Source organism: Tamandua tetradactyla, chromosome 7, assembly GCF_023851605.1.
Source record: "Tamandua tetradactyla isolate mTamTet1 chromosome 7, mTamTet1.pri, whole genome shotgun sequence".
In the NCBI taxonomy this organism is placed as follows: domain Eukaryota; kingdom Metazoa; phylum Chordata; class Mammalia; order Pilosa; family Myrmecophagidae; genus Tamandua; species Tamandua tetradactyla.
Window position 1 is genome coordinate 92,243,832 of NC_135333.1, and position 14,590 is coordinate 92,258,421.

The 14,590-nt window shown below is 38.5% G+C and overlaps 1 long non-coding RNA gene across 1 annotated transcript in view; it reads right to left on the bottom strand.

Moving 5' to 3' along the window:
* Positions 1–5,082: 5,082 nt before the first annotated feature.
* The window catches only part of LOC143689865 (uncharacterized), a 143,866-nt gene continuing 134,358 nt past the window's right edge, over positions 5,083–14,590 (bottom strand). Inside the window, exon 3 of the long non-coding RNA XR_013178940.1 lies at positions 5,083–5,237. This is a non-coding gene — a long non-coding RNA (uncharacterized LOC143689865). The remainder of the gene's footprint in view (positions 5,238–14,590) is intronic.

A 14,590-nucleotide genomic window follows, 5' to 3' on the forward strand; every position in this document is an offset into this window, starting at 1 on the left:
GGGTAGAATGGTAGAACAGATTGAGACTGCAGGTTTCAAAGTCAGTTTTGTGGCAATTCTGAGGCACACAAGGAGAATGGAATGTGATAGTTCAAGTCTGTCACTTGAAAGTTTAAAAGTGAACTTCTGTCAGAACCATGATATAACTGGATGTTCTCAAGTGTTCTCCTGGGGCTACCTCAGCATGGTCTTGTCATTTAACACTTGCATTATTGAGATGATTGTAAGCAATTGTGGGTAGTGGAAGACATTATAGTGTAGACTTTATTATCATAAAGGCACAGGAAATTTGGTAGAACTTATATCTCCCTTTGCTACCCGACTCCTCCCCACCTTTCTGATTTATAAAAACAGATCTCGGTTTCATTTTCTCATGAGTTCTTAGTTTACTCCAATTCAGCAAGCTTTACAATGAGCATCTACATGTGCCAGGGATTTCCTGTCATCAAGAAGCTTACTCATGCCGGTGGGCTGATATATTTTTCATTCATTTAGAGACCAGACTCACTCACCCCTGAATTTAACACTGAAATATAACATAAATAAGTTGATTATTACAGACATTCAATAGAATTGCATATTTCAATTACTCCAATTTCTCCCAACTCAGTGCTTTATTTTGACTGGGGGTATCCGAGAGCATAGAGGAAATGTTCTTTCTTTGTGAATTTCAAAGGTAGTGCACTAAAAAGGAAAGCTCCTATTTTTTTTTTTTTCGGTGATTCATCACCAATTTGGAGGTTTTCTATTTTACTTTTATTGTACAAATGGAATCAGAATGTTTCCTTCTTTTATACCTCCTCACATTGTGTGGGTTGGTTAACTGCATGAGTCAGATGGTTACAACTTTTGAATATTTCGGACTCAACAATAAACAGTAACAGAACAGACGTCCTTTATCTCTGGGGCTGAGCACTCCCATCGTTTACAGACATTTGCCCAGAGCTATGAAACGCTGAATGTGTGAGTGACTGACTGGGGGAGGTGGGTGGGGCAGACGTTTCACTCAATTTTTATCAGCATAATACTTGTCTGAGGCTGTTTATCTCCCACCTCTATCCATAGCAAATCCATGTCCTGACCTGGGAAATATGGGGAGAAGTCAGGGGAGTGTGGAGAGCTTTCCCTCCTGAAAACAACAACAAAATGATTGTATTTTATTTCATAAGAACATGAAATAATAGACATGTCAGGATCACGAAGAAAGCAAGACAACATGCAGGCTCAGAAGTAAGCTAATAAATCTGCATTCTTTCATTAAAAATCTTCTGGCTTTTCTTCACAGAGCTTCCATCTTTAGACTATTTCTGCCTGATTTGCCTAAGAAGGACTGCACGAAGTAATTTTCCACCTCCTTAGGCTCTGAATACATTTTGAGATGGAGCCATGTATTTGGGTCTCTTCTAGAGAAGATCTATGACAAAAAGCCTATCTAATCATAGTGCCAAATCTGTCATTAATCACCTTGTGTCCCAAGTCAACTTTTTTGAGACTCCATTTTTAATTTTTTCACATGGGAATCAGTATATATCTTCATTATGCTTCTAGAATTCATAGACCTTATAAGTGTAGGAATTTTTGTCTATTTTGTTCCCTGAAATATCCCAAGCAGCAATAATATAGTTCTGGCACGTAGTTGGCACTCAGTTAACATCTGCTGAATTCATGAATTCACGAAGAGACTTGTTATATACTTTAAATTCATATTATATATGCAAACGGTTCAGAAGTTAGAATGGTCTATATTGGAGAGTTTGTGATAGAGAAGAAGTGTGGCCATGGAAGTCAAGAGACTCAGTTTCTAGGCTGAGCACTGCCAATCCTTAACTCAGGTAGGGAGAAGAAAGCCTCTAAAACTTTTCAATCTAAAATGCTAAGCTTTATATTTTTATGACATGCAACATAATGCTAAAGTGTGCTTCTTAGTTCCATGGAGCAGAGTTGAGCCCCGTGATACACACCATACCTGCTTTTTCTCCTAGGGTATCTTAGGACTATTATTAATGTAAACTCTTCCCTTTGTGCGTGGAATTAACTTGAGCCACACTCTTGAGAACCATCTGAAGCAGAATCTGCCTGTCTTGGTTTACCAGGATGCTATGATAACCACACAAAGGGTTGAGTTAAACAACAGACTTTTTTGGCTCATTGTTTTATGGCTAGGGGAAGTCTAAAATTGAGGTATCAGCAAGACGAGGCTTTTTTTCCAAAGTCTTAACATTCTGTACTGGCTGCTGGTGCTCCTTGGGGCTCCCTGGCTTGCATACCTGCATGCATCACACGGCGACATCCTCTCCTGTCTTGTCAGGGTTGTTGCTGATCTCCTACTTACAGCTCTCCCCATGGCTTTCTCTGGCTGAATGTCTTCTGCTTCTAAAGGCCTCTAGTAATCTAGGTTAAGGCACACCGTCACGCTCTCATTCAACTGGGCCATACTTTAATAAAATAACATTTTCAGGAGATCCTATTTACAATGGTTCACCCCACAGTGATGTGGGTTACGATTAAGAGTGTGTCTAAATTGGAGTACATAATCGAATCTATCACACCACCCTCAAATGTTCAGGGCAGAACTGTGGAAAGAGAGCAGATGCGATGTTTGGCTTGGTTTTTCTTGCACATTTTCATCTCCTTGATGCAGAACGTCAAAGGAAGTTTCATGTGCAAGAGGGTTTGGATTACCCTCTTAGAGTAGTGGGGATTTGAAATTCTTATAAGGCAAATCAATATTAAACCCATCTAGAATCAGACAAAGTGATGATTATTTTATGTCTCTGGGCCGAGAGCAAATCTGCTTCCAGTTAATCTAGTACCTATTAACATTTACAAAGTACTTTCTAGTAAAAGACATGCCTTTGGGGAATAGCTTATGCCTAGCTGTTTCATGCCTTTTCACATTTGGCACGGAACAGATCTACAAATCTAGGTTTCGATGTGGAAATTCTTTCTTTTTATAAGAATTCTGACTCTTGAAAACTCCCTTGTCCCCACTCGCCCTCTTTCTCATCTCCTAAAACTACCAGGTAGTGAAAGAAGTCCGCGGGGAGTAATTACTGAAACAGCACTATAATTAGCCTGCAAGTGAAATCAGCTCTGTTGTTTGGAGCATGACTTTGAACCCAGGTCCAGGCCCCGCCCTGCTGGGATGACAACACTCATGGTTCAGGTCACACATGCGCTTTGTCCAGGGCGTGTCCTAGACACCCCCCCGGTATGACTCCTAATAAGGTTAGCTGTTCAGTCACCCATGCCAGGCTTATCCTGGGAATAATGCAACCACTCACAGTGAGGAAACCGATTCTAACAGGAATCACATCTCACACTTCCCAATATTCAATATTCAATATTCCAATATTCGAGCCCAGCAAGGGGTGCATTTCTTAGTCCTCGGAATAACAGACAGACTTACAAATTCTTTCAACCCTTCATGGTGTCTTTTGGAACATGGGCTCTCTTAAAGAATTCCAATATGATTTCTTAATGGGATCTTCTTCACTGTTCAGGGAAGTGTCTATACAGCAGGAACGATGCAAGATTCTGGGGATACAAAGGTGAAGCCCACATGAATTTGCCCTCAGAAACTTCACATTCCAGGTAGGTATAGAAATATACAGGTAAATAAACAATTTCAGTGCAATGTGAGCTATAGATTGATGATAGCTAGCTAGCTAGATACACTAAAAAGATACAGCTCGATCCGTATGACACACTGTGTAGGGGAGGATTTGTTCCATCTAGGGGTTCTGAGAAGTTTGGTCAGAGACAGTCATATCTGATATGAACTTAGAAGAACAGGAAGGAGAAAACATTCTCGGCAGAGAGAGAACAGCAAGAACAAAAGGCAAATTGGGTGTGGTGAAGCAATGAAGAATAGTTCTGCATAGCTGGAAGATATAACATTTTAGGGGCTGTGGCCAGAAAAAAACAGGAACATTAGGACCAGGTCAAGAAGTTCCCATCAAGGCTGAAAGCCCTTCGGTATCAGAATGTCATGTTTGGCAGCTCAGCAGCTACCCCTACTGGCAAGACAGAGTTGGTTTCCAGGGTTTGAATAGGTTTTATAGGAGAGAAGCACCTGTCCTTTTATCTGGAATAGCATTTCTGACAGTATGTCATACGTATTACAAGCCCTTAGCCCTTCATTCTTGCCTCCCCTTATGCAAGATATTCCATGAAAAAGAAATGTGATGTTTAATAAAACATTTGTGATCTGGTACAGTTCATTAGCATAGGCATTTATGGTCAATATTCAATAATATAGAATATATCTTACATGACGAAGTACTGGGGCCTCCTGTGGAAGTAGTTGCTGCTGTTCAATAACTTTGGATTCTAACCAAGTAATTTTTCATCCAATAACAACTAACAACTATCATTTCAAATAATGTAGAACATGGACTACCACAACAGAATTGGTGTAGTTCTAATCCAACAGTGTATGTTATTTTTATAGTTTTTGCCTCCAGAAAGATCAGAGTACAATGTGGCCTCCTTTCCCCTTTAACTTTTCTCCATCTCTCAGATTGAGTCATTCAAATTTTAATGCCAATTCTATGTGGCAGGTACGAGATAACCCTATCCCAATCAACAGGGAGGATTTCTAGTTGCAGAGCTGCAGATGATTATACCACTTCTGACTTTTGTTCCAGCATTCTATCAATTAACATTCCTGATTTTTTCCAAAGGAAGAATCTATACTTTCCCTTCACAGGAATTTTGGAAAACTAGGTTGAAGTTATTCCTCCTGATCCCCCAAGATCTAAAAGTGGCTGCAAGAAGAAAAGTAATGCTGTGTTTTCCCTAGGGTTTAAGTGGCAATTCTAAAGGGTAGGGAGAAAAGGATTGAGTTGAAGCATATGGGGTTCTTTTGGGATTTAGATCCTTTTGGTAAGTTTCAGTTTTTATGTCATCACTTAACGATGTCCCGTGTGGCTCCATCTTCAGGATATAGGTGATTTGTCTCAGAAAAGGGGGTATTAATAGGAGTAGTTGTTCCCTATGATATCCCCAGGAATTACGGCCATAATTAGCCCAAGCTCTAGAATAATTATAGCTAACCCACCTTGAGGGTGGGTGTTGGTTGTTCCCAGTGTCAGGTCAAGCCCTTCTGACTTTCTGTGAATGATGTAGATGGTCATACAGGGTCAGACTCTAGTGTCACTCAAGAATGTCAGAACGTACCTCAAATTCAGAACTTAAGGAAGCCCAGACCCCACCTGGTGGCTCTTCTGGTATACCTAGAGAGTAATAAAGAGCACATGTCAGCAGCATTTTTAGTGACAGGAGGCGATAAAGGGAGAGCAAGGGGATAGTTTCAGTACTATCAGTTTGCAGCCCTTGTATGACAGAATAAAAGATTGAACACAGAGAAGGGAAGGGGAAAGGGCTTGGCTTACTAGGAAAGCTGGGTGTTTTCAGTTATAACTGCTTCTTGTTCTCTGACCTTTCTTACTGGGGGTGGAGTTGGGATTCTGGTACTACCTCAAGTCTTTCTCTGTATAAATCAAGAAAACAAATCATTCTAGATATTTCACACAGAAAGGGGACTTAATGGTACTCAAAGTTCAGGAGATTGCAAGAAGCCACTGCTGGAGTCACAGTTGCCCTCAAACCTTGCTCAAAGATTTGTCAACACCAAATGGCAGCACATGCTTACAGATGAGAGATGCTTGGAAAATATATTTCCAAAGACTCTGGTCCCTGTGATGGAGTGAACAATATGGAATAGGGTGAAATGGGTGATGAATGCCCAAGAAAACTGTCCAACAAACTCTCCTCTGGGTTGTTTACTTCTCATAAGAATTGCTCTCAGATATTGGCATCTCATCCTTAATGGGGCTCTCATGGGAGCTGAGGGGGCAGCTAAGACTGGAATGTTTTCTGTGGTCTAGATAAGTGGGGTCTCAGCATTTCTGTGTCCATATTAAGCAGCATGCTCATGGGGACTTGCCTTGGCTTCACAATTCACAAATCTAAAATTTTTCTTGCCCAGTTTATCTGTGTCCCTTCCCCCATCTTCAACAAAATTTAATGTATTTCTACTCATCCTAAATAATTATCGAGCACTTCCTTCCTTCCTATAGGCCCCGATTTATATCAATTACTGGGCAATATTAAAGAAAAAAAAAGTTGCAAAAGAGAAGATGAGGAAAATGCACAAGAAGAAGATAGGTAAAAATATACAGCTGTATACATTTAAATACTAAAGTGTCTGGAAGTGAAGCAAGAAAGCAGTAAAAGAAAAATCCATTGAATGCTAGTGTTCTCACACTGGTCTTCATGGAAAATGTGGAGACATAAACTGTGTTCAGAAGAAAGGATTTCAAGAGGGAGAGTAGAAAGGGCATTTCAGATGTGTATCTTTTAGGCTAGAATCAGTGAGGGGATATTCCATATTGGAGCTGTAGATGGTCTGAAAAAGAGCGAAAGATGAGCTCCATGAAGTAAGTAAAAGGATCCATGGATGGTACTTTCTTCCTACAACTCTCTACTTTAATATATATGCAATATATATACTATATTGGTATCTTGTGGATATACATATGAAGAAATACCTTTAAAATGATGCCAGAGGAGGGTATTAGGGAAAATCAGACAGATATGAAATCAGCTCTCCACTCTACTGTCACTAGCTGAAATATCTAGAATAACTTCTTTATCTCAGTTTCTAGATGTTCATATGGGGATTATTTATACTTATCGCTCAGGACTGTTGTATGAAGAAAAGACATACAATGTACTTCTCTTGGGACCTAGCATAAGTGAGCATTCAACAATTGTTAACTCCCTTATTTCCCTTCAATAAAGTAGATAAACTAAACACCAACTAACCACATCTGGGTGTGTAAGAAATTCTAGACATCGGAACAATCTCAAGAATTATTCCTTCTAGTCTTGCTTAAACACCAAAATCTTGCAAATGAATTACAGTGAGTAAGGTTTCCATAGTTTGCAATTTTGTAAAAGCCTGCTACATGCCAGAACTTCACATAAAGAGTCGGGATTTTACACTTAGGGAAACAGTGTCTCCTGATGCACATAAAATATGAAGAGTTTTCTTCTCATCAAACCATGGAAAAATGACTGACTGTGGAATGCCAGACAAGATAATTAGATGGTACAGACAATAGCTATTATCACAAGCAGTAACATATGGTAACTTGCATGCCCTTGTGCCAGAACTGTCAAGAGTCTTCAAACTGTATATACCCTAGAATAGTTTGAAGGAATCACTGCATAGCTTGAGCATCTGCAAGAACAAATAAGGGGCAATTACTTCATCTTCAAAAAAAAAAATAGAGTGATTTGATTGCTTTAACTTACACTTGCTTAACCTTTTAGACTGAAGGAAACATAGTACAATGCAGAAGTGCCCTCTAACGTTGCTTTAGGGACAAAAAAAAAAAAAAAAATCGGCCATGGATGGAGAAAACCTGGCCCCTGATATTTGCAGGTGTATTTTTCTTGGGAAGCAAGATTGCTAGAGAAACAAAAGATTTGGTTCGTTTGGCTTGGCAAGTCAAAAATGCTATCCTAGGGGAAGACTTTATTTAGAAACTTTATTTTTCCCCTGTTAACTTGAATAGTTTATGGAGGGAAAAATAGAACTGTAAGTGGTTCATAAGTTTGCAATTATTTTGTTTTGGTCCTAAAAACAAAATACATTATCCCCACCCAGATAGATCTTGCTATAAATTAACTTCACTTTTAGTTGTTCCCCAATTTAGACTGGAAGTTATGATTTAAAGCATGTCAGTATATAGAAGGCACTCTGCTGTCTCAATTATCACTGCTCTCCTCAGGGTCTTCAATGTCCTCTTTCCCCTGAGTCTTCTTCTAAATCGATAAACATCTCTCCATTAAAATATACTCTTTTCTTGACCCTGCTCTATAACTTGCCAATAATCTCCAAATCACTGCTTCCCTACCCCTCTTCTTCCATTCACTCTTCAACCAACTACACAATCTGGCTTCTGTCGCCATCACTGCGATGAACTGAATTACTGAAATCACCAAGTGAAATTGCCAAGTTCAAAAGAGACTTCCTGTCTTTATTTCATATGATTTTTCTGAGTAATTGAATACTGTTAATCATTCACTTTTCCTTCAAGCTATTTTTCTGGTTCTTCTAGTGCTATGGCTTCTTCTCTTCCATCTACATGACTGGCTTCACTTCCACAACAGTAGAGTACACTCTTGCCCTCCTCTTCCTCCTGCCTACTGACCTTATTCATACCTGTCACTTCAATTTCCCCATACTATAGTGACCACCAAAACAATAATCCTAGCCCCTTTAACTTTCCAAATCCTAGTCTATATTTCCAGCTGCCTAGAAAGCAGGTCCTCCCACCTGCCTTATAGGAACCTCAAATTTAACATGTTCAAAACAGAACTTAATACATATGCTCTCTTTCAAACTTGTCTTTTCCTCGGTGCTAGAGCAATAAATGACATCATCTACATGCTTAGGCTAGAACTCTTTGGGTAATACATGAATTGTTTTTTCACTCCCTAACATTCATGCCTAACCAGTTACCAATGACTAGTAACTGAACTCCATCAATATATCTTGAACCTTTCCTCTTTTCTTTATTTGCTCTAATTATTCTCATTGTAGTGAACTGGTCTTTTTCCATCACTTTCTGTCCCTTCTGTACTTCATACTACACAGTGCATAAGAGTTAATCCTTTAAGATACTTTTTCATGCTTCCCTGCCTCAAAGATATGTACAATAAAAAATCAGACAGTAGACCCTTAGTGCAAAACACATAAAGTCCAATGTTCTTGATATACAGAAGATAACAGAAAAATCCCATCACAATCTTGCCCTAACCTGTCCTTCCAGCTCCATTTTACCATCTCTGCTCACCCATACACTCCATGCTTCAGCCAAACTTTTGTCATTTCAGATACTTGCCTTCTAAAAAGATCTTTTCTCTATCAGAAAACTTGCCCTTCCTCCTGGGGAATGCCTGCTCATCTAGCAATTGTAACTCAACTGTTGGCTCCTCTATGAAATGATACTGATATGTCTCAGCTGAACTGATAGTGACTTTTTCTGACTTTTCATTGCAAATATTCTATATTACTATTATAATCCTTGCTATATTGTTGCATTAAATTGCTTATAGGTAACTCTCCTACCAAAAGTCATTAAATCCTTGAAACAGGGAATATGTTTGATTTGCCTTGTACCTCCAACACACCACAATGTCTGCATTTGGGAGTTGGTAAGTCTTGAATGAAAGCATTCTATAAAAGTGCAACACGTAATCTTCAGTTAGAACTATGTTTTTTAAATGAAGACTTTTCTGTTCTTATCATTTATAGGTCTCTCTTTATTCTTTCTCTCTTAGAACAAAGCATTTCTCAATGATATTTTTATTTTCTAATTATTTACATTATGATACATGTATTTAAACTATGTGTTTGTCTTTATTCAAGTGTATCAGAGCTCTGCATTCTACGATTCTAGTAGAGTATAAAGAGAAATAGTATTGTATAATGAAAAGAGCTCATTACTTGAGAATGTTCTACCAGAAGACAGAATCAAGCTTTCTCATCCTTGCTTTTATTCCTATTAATTCCTCACAGTGGCTTCTCTTCTGGCTCAAACATTTTCTATCCCTTTCTATCTTTCTCATGAACCCAATTTCTTTAGAGCAGATTTCTTTTCTTCCTTCTTATGTTTACTCCTGAGTTCAGTAACTAAAGACATTTATTAATCAAGTGTTATATGAGCATTTCAAAAGTTCACTTTTAATATGACACCTATTTTTCATGTGCGAGAAGCATGGAGTTATCATTCAAAATACACAATAAGTTGTGAAAAGGAGAATTTCCTTTATTCCATTATTTCACTGATTTCCCCCAAAACTTAGAACAAATCCCATGTCACTAATAAGAGCAGCTACACAGCTTCAGGTGCTAATGAATTCCATTTGGCTCTAAATTACAGAACTGAGTAGTAATTTAAAATAACCAGAACTGAATTATTTATCAATCTTCCTCAGCATCTTTAAATTGTTTGGGGCATGAAAACAAAACCAAAAAACCAAAAAAAAATCTAACAAGTCTAATTAACCTCTCAAAGAAATGAGAGAGTTATGGCAAGGAAATCTACTGAGACTGATATGTAAATTTAGAGAATGAGCCCCAAAACATGAGAAGTTGCATTAAAGTGTTATTTAAAAATAATTTATGCTTTGAACCAAGAGTTGGGGCATGTTTTTGTTTTTAACAGGAAATAAAATCCCTCCAGCGAGCATAATCTGTGGCATCTCCAAAATAAGGCTTTGCATATCCATGCAAGAGGCCAGAATCATGGCCACTTAGAGAAAGCTTTTATTGTACCAACCCAGAAAAAGAGCAGAATTCACTAAAAGAATGTACTGGGCTGCAGTCTTTAGCAGCAGCCATTAAGGAGGTAAGTGAGCCCACACAGTGTCAGTCTACATTCCCCTTTCCCTCTCTGCCTCTGCTCATTTATCAAATTCTGAGCTCCTGATTGTTTTTCCCTTTCTCCCATCCTGCTGTTTTAACCTAGAGAATTTCTTCCTCTTTAAGTACTACCCTCAAACAGGCTTACTTAAGTCCTTCTCTTCTGCAGAAATAGAAATATTCCCACTTACATCGATAGGCCAGCAGAACCTCAGATCCTACAGGGAGCAAAAGGGTGCTATGAAAGAAGATGCAAAGACAAATGCTCTGAAAATGACCAGTGAGGAAGGAAAATATATGCTGATAGTCATTCAGTTCCTTATAAGGAAAGCCATCCAAAATGAAACTGCATTCTTTATCATATTGCCAACACTGTTTACTTTGCTTCTCAAACACCTGGTGGAGCAGGCCAAGGGGTGTAGCATGGAAGACAGGGCCTCTGATGGCATGACCTGAGCAGCTTTTGCTCTGGCACAATGAGGGTTTGGACTAAAAACTAAGGCTTTTTCTGCCTTTTTCATAAAAGCCAGGGATCCTTGTCTACAGGAGGGATGCTGGCTATGTTTTAACAGGGCCAACTTTACTCCAATGTAATTCACATGCATCTTGTGAAGAAGGAAGGGATGGCGATGTATATAATCATGAAATCAGAGCTTACTTATGCTGGAGAATGGAGTGAAAGGGCTGATTTGATTCCTTGGTGTGGGTAAGTGGAAAAATGCCTCTTTGCCAGAAGGTACTGCAGTGATTTTCAGAAACATCGAGCATACGAGGTCACCCTTCCCTAGAACTGTCCTGATGATTCCATACCCCTCCCCCTTCTTCTCTGTTCCTCTCTACCTGTTATGACCTCTTGTTTCATATTCTGTATGTTTCAGCCGCCTTCTGGCTACCCAGGATCGCCTGAGGAGCCCTAGCCAAGCCTGCCTGCCCAGCCTTCTTCTGTGCCACAAGCCCCCAAAGCAAACCACAATAAGACAGTGACCCTATTATCAAAAATTTAATCTTTGACTATGATAATAACAAAATGATTCAAGTTATTTCCATGAAGTAACCATGAAAGAATAAACCAAGATGAGTTATCATTTTTATCAAATTCTTAATTGTGTGCTATGTACTTTTTTCAGCATTTTATGCATCATCTCTTGAATCTTCACCAAAACTGTCTGATTTAGGTAGTTTGTTATATCCATTTTACAGATGAGGAAGTTGAGGCTCAGAGAGGGTAATACTTTCCACTACCTATGGACTTCAGAAATCAGAAAAGCCAGGATATAAACCCAAGCATATTTGACACCCAAGGCCATGCATTTCCCACTATATTAATACTTGGTCTCAACCTTTCTGCTTTAGATCAATCATATTTCCAGTATTTAGAACAATATTACTTGCTCTGTATTGGTTAAGACTCATTTTTTAAAAAAGAAAAACAGAAGCTATAGTTAACTTGAGTGGGAAATGATAGAATATAAATATCTTGCAGTATCCAAGGTAAAAAAATGCACTGGGACCCAGGAAGAGTGAGAACCAGAGTGGAACGGTAGGGACTCCCTCCATCTCTCTGCTCTGCCTCTCCTGCATTTCAGCTTCATCTTCACCATGTTCTGAAGACACATTTTTGTTGCCTGCCAGTCCAATTGCTGGAGAATGATATCCTTATGATAAACCAAAACCGAGTCCAGAATCTTATAGTTTTAATTCAAAATTTCTAGAGACAAATTTTTTCTTGGCTCAGCTTGGATCATGGACCCATATCTTACAACAATTAACTATGTCTAAAGTGCCAGAGTCATATTGTGTAAATGGATGCTGCCAGAGGATCTCTGCCAGTATATGAGCTTTTCAAGAAGACGATTATGATATCCACTCAATATCTGTACTACTATATGTGTTATACCTCCATTAAGAGTTAAGTAAATGTTGATAGATGGTAATGAGTCAGTTTCTAAGAAGCTCAAAATGCTTTGCCTGTGGATCCACATGTTCACAACTGAAGAATGTAGAAAGGAGTGACCTATGTCTGTTGTCTTATCTCAAGCCTCAAACCAAGTTTGGCTGAACAGAAACAGGATCCACTTTCCCCCTCATGCACCCCTAATTCTCCAGTTGACCCTTGAAAAAATAATGACAATTTAAAACTATGAGTATGTTCCAGCCCAGCATGATAAACAATGGCATTGAAAAATTCTCGACATTCAAATATATTCATCAGTAGACATGACTTAGGCTAATCCATGCTTTCACGAAAAAAGGAATCTAATGAACTGTCCATTAGCAAGTTTCAGAAAGTTCAAATAATATAAGGACATTTTCCTGCATTTGAATTCTATAAAACACTTGAGTTAGTTGAAAATATCTACATAATAATTCCCCTCTTGGATACTGCGTTGGCCTATTAAATCTGCTAAGAAATTTTTCAATAATGGAACTTAATAAACTTTATTTAATCCAGCATTTGCCTAATAGATTTAATGAAGAAATATCTCATGGGTATCAATATTATGATGAGCATAGAAACTACAGCAAAGAGAATGAAATCATCCCATATGTGGATGGAAAGGTTAATTTCCTGTTGTTAAATGCAGTTTAAACAATTCTAGTATTTCTTTACAGGATTTGACCAGAATTCAAGAAAGACCAGTCAGGGCAGAAATGACCATCTCCATTTTCAAAGATAAAACTGAAGATAAAAAACAAAGAAAGTAAAACCTTCCTGTGCTGGTTTGTAATTTTTATGTACACCAGAAAAGCCATATTTTCTTTCCTAATCTAATCTTGTGGACCTTTTGTTTAGGGTAGAAACTTTGATTGGATTGTTTTTATGGAACTGTGATACACCCAGTTTTGGGTGTGACCTTTGACTGGATTGTTTCTCTGGAGATGTGACACACAAATTGTGGGTATGTCCTTTTGATTGGATGAAGATGTGACTCCACCCATTCAAGGTGGATCTTGATTAGTTTACCGGAGTCCTTTAAAAGGGGAAACATTTTGGAGAAAACTCAGACACTTGGAGAACAGTTGCTTGAGAGCTGACACAGACAGAGACATTTGGAAATACAGAAAGAAAATGCTCTCAGGGAAGCTATTTGAACTAGAAACCCAAGGACCAGCAGATGCCAGGTATGTCCTTCCCAGGTGACGGAGGTGTTCCGAAATTATAGGCCATTCTTGAGTCAAGGTATCTTACCCTGGATGCCTTAGTTTGAACATTTTTATGGCCTTAGAACTGTAAACTTTTAACTTAATAAATTCTCTTTATAAAAGCCAACCCATTTCTGGTATATTGCATTTCTGGCAGCATTAGCAAATCGAAACACTTCCCTAAAGTTATTTGCACAACAAATCTAAAACTCAGATCTTTAACTCTTCATCTGGTATCCTTTCTACTAATCAACACATGGAACAAAAACTTGTTTGAGATGTTAATAGTCAATTCACATGGTCTTCCTTAACTTTTTCCATAGAACCTACCAGTAGATCTTATGAAACAAAAGGTAAACTCTTCAGAGGTCTGTTTATGCAGAAACTGTGATTACTCAGAAATATAATACCATCAATTGATCCACCCCCCCAACACTGTTCTAGATACCAAGATAATTTCAAAAGAACAAACAGATAGTAAATGTTAAAATAACAGTTTTAATTTTGGCTTTGTTTCCTACCTGTAGAGATAATGTTAAGTAATAAGAGAATTTGTCTGCATACCCCTACCTCATTCTGTAGGAAATCTAGCCTACTTAATTTTCAAAGTAGGAACTCTGGTGGCCCTCAGATGGTTACCACAAATGCCCTTGGCTATTTTATCTTTTCTATTATTTCTTCCTTACTGTCATGCCAAAGTAAAAGTAACAGCTAGGCTACTAAATACCAAATAATGACAATTTGGCTGATGTTATGCTGTGGATGCCTCCACTGATTTTAAGCAAAGGCCTAAAATCAAGAGAGTTGATGTTTGTAACTAGGTGTTGGCACTATAGTCAGCACAACACACACCTCCATTGGCACTGCCAATGCCAGTGCTGCTGACATCCTCCCACCTTCATCTTGCATTTTCAATGTCACACAGAGATGGTAGAGAAACAGTTCTTTTAAAGTCTTATTTGCTCTTTGGTATAGATTCTTCACCCAATGACTTGAATGGTAGAT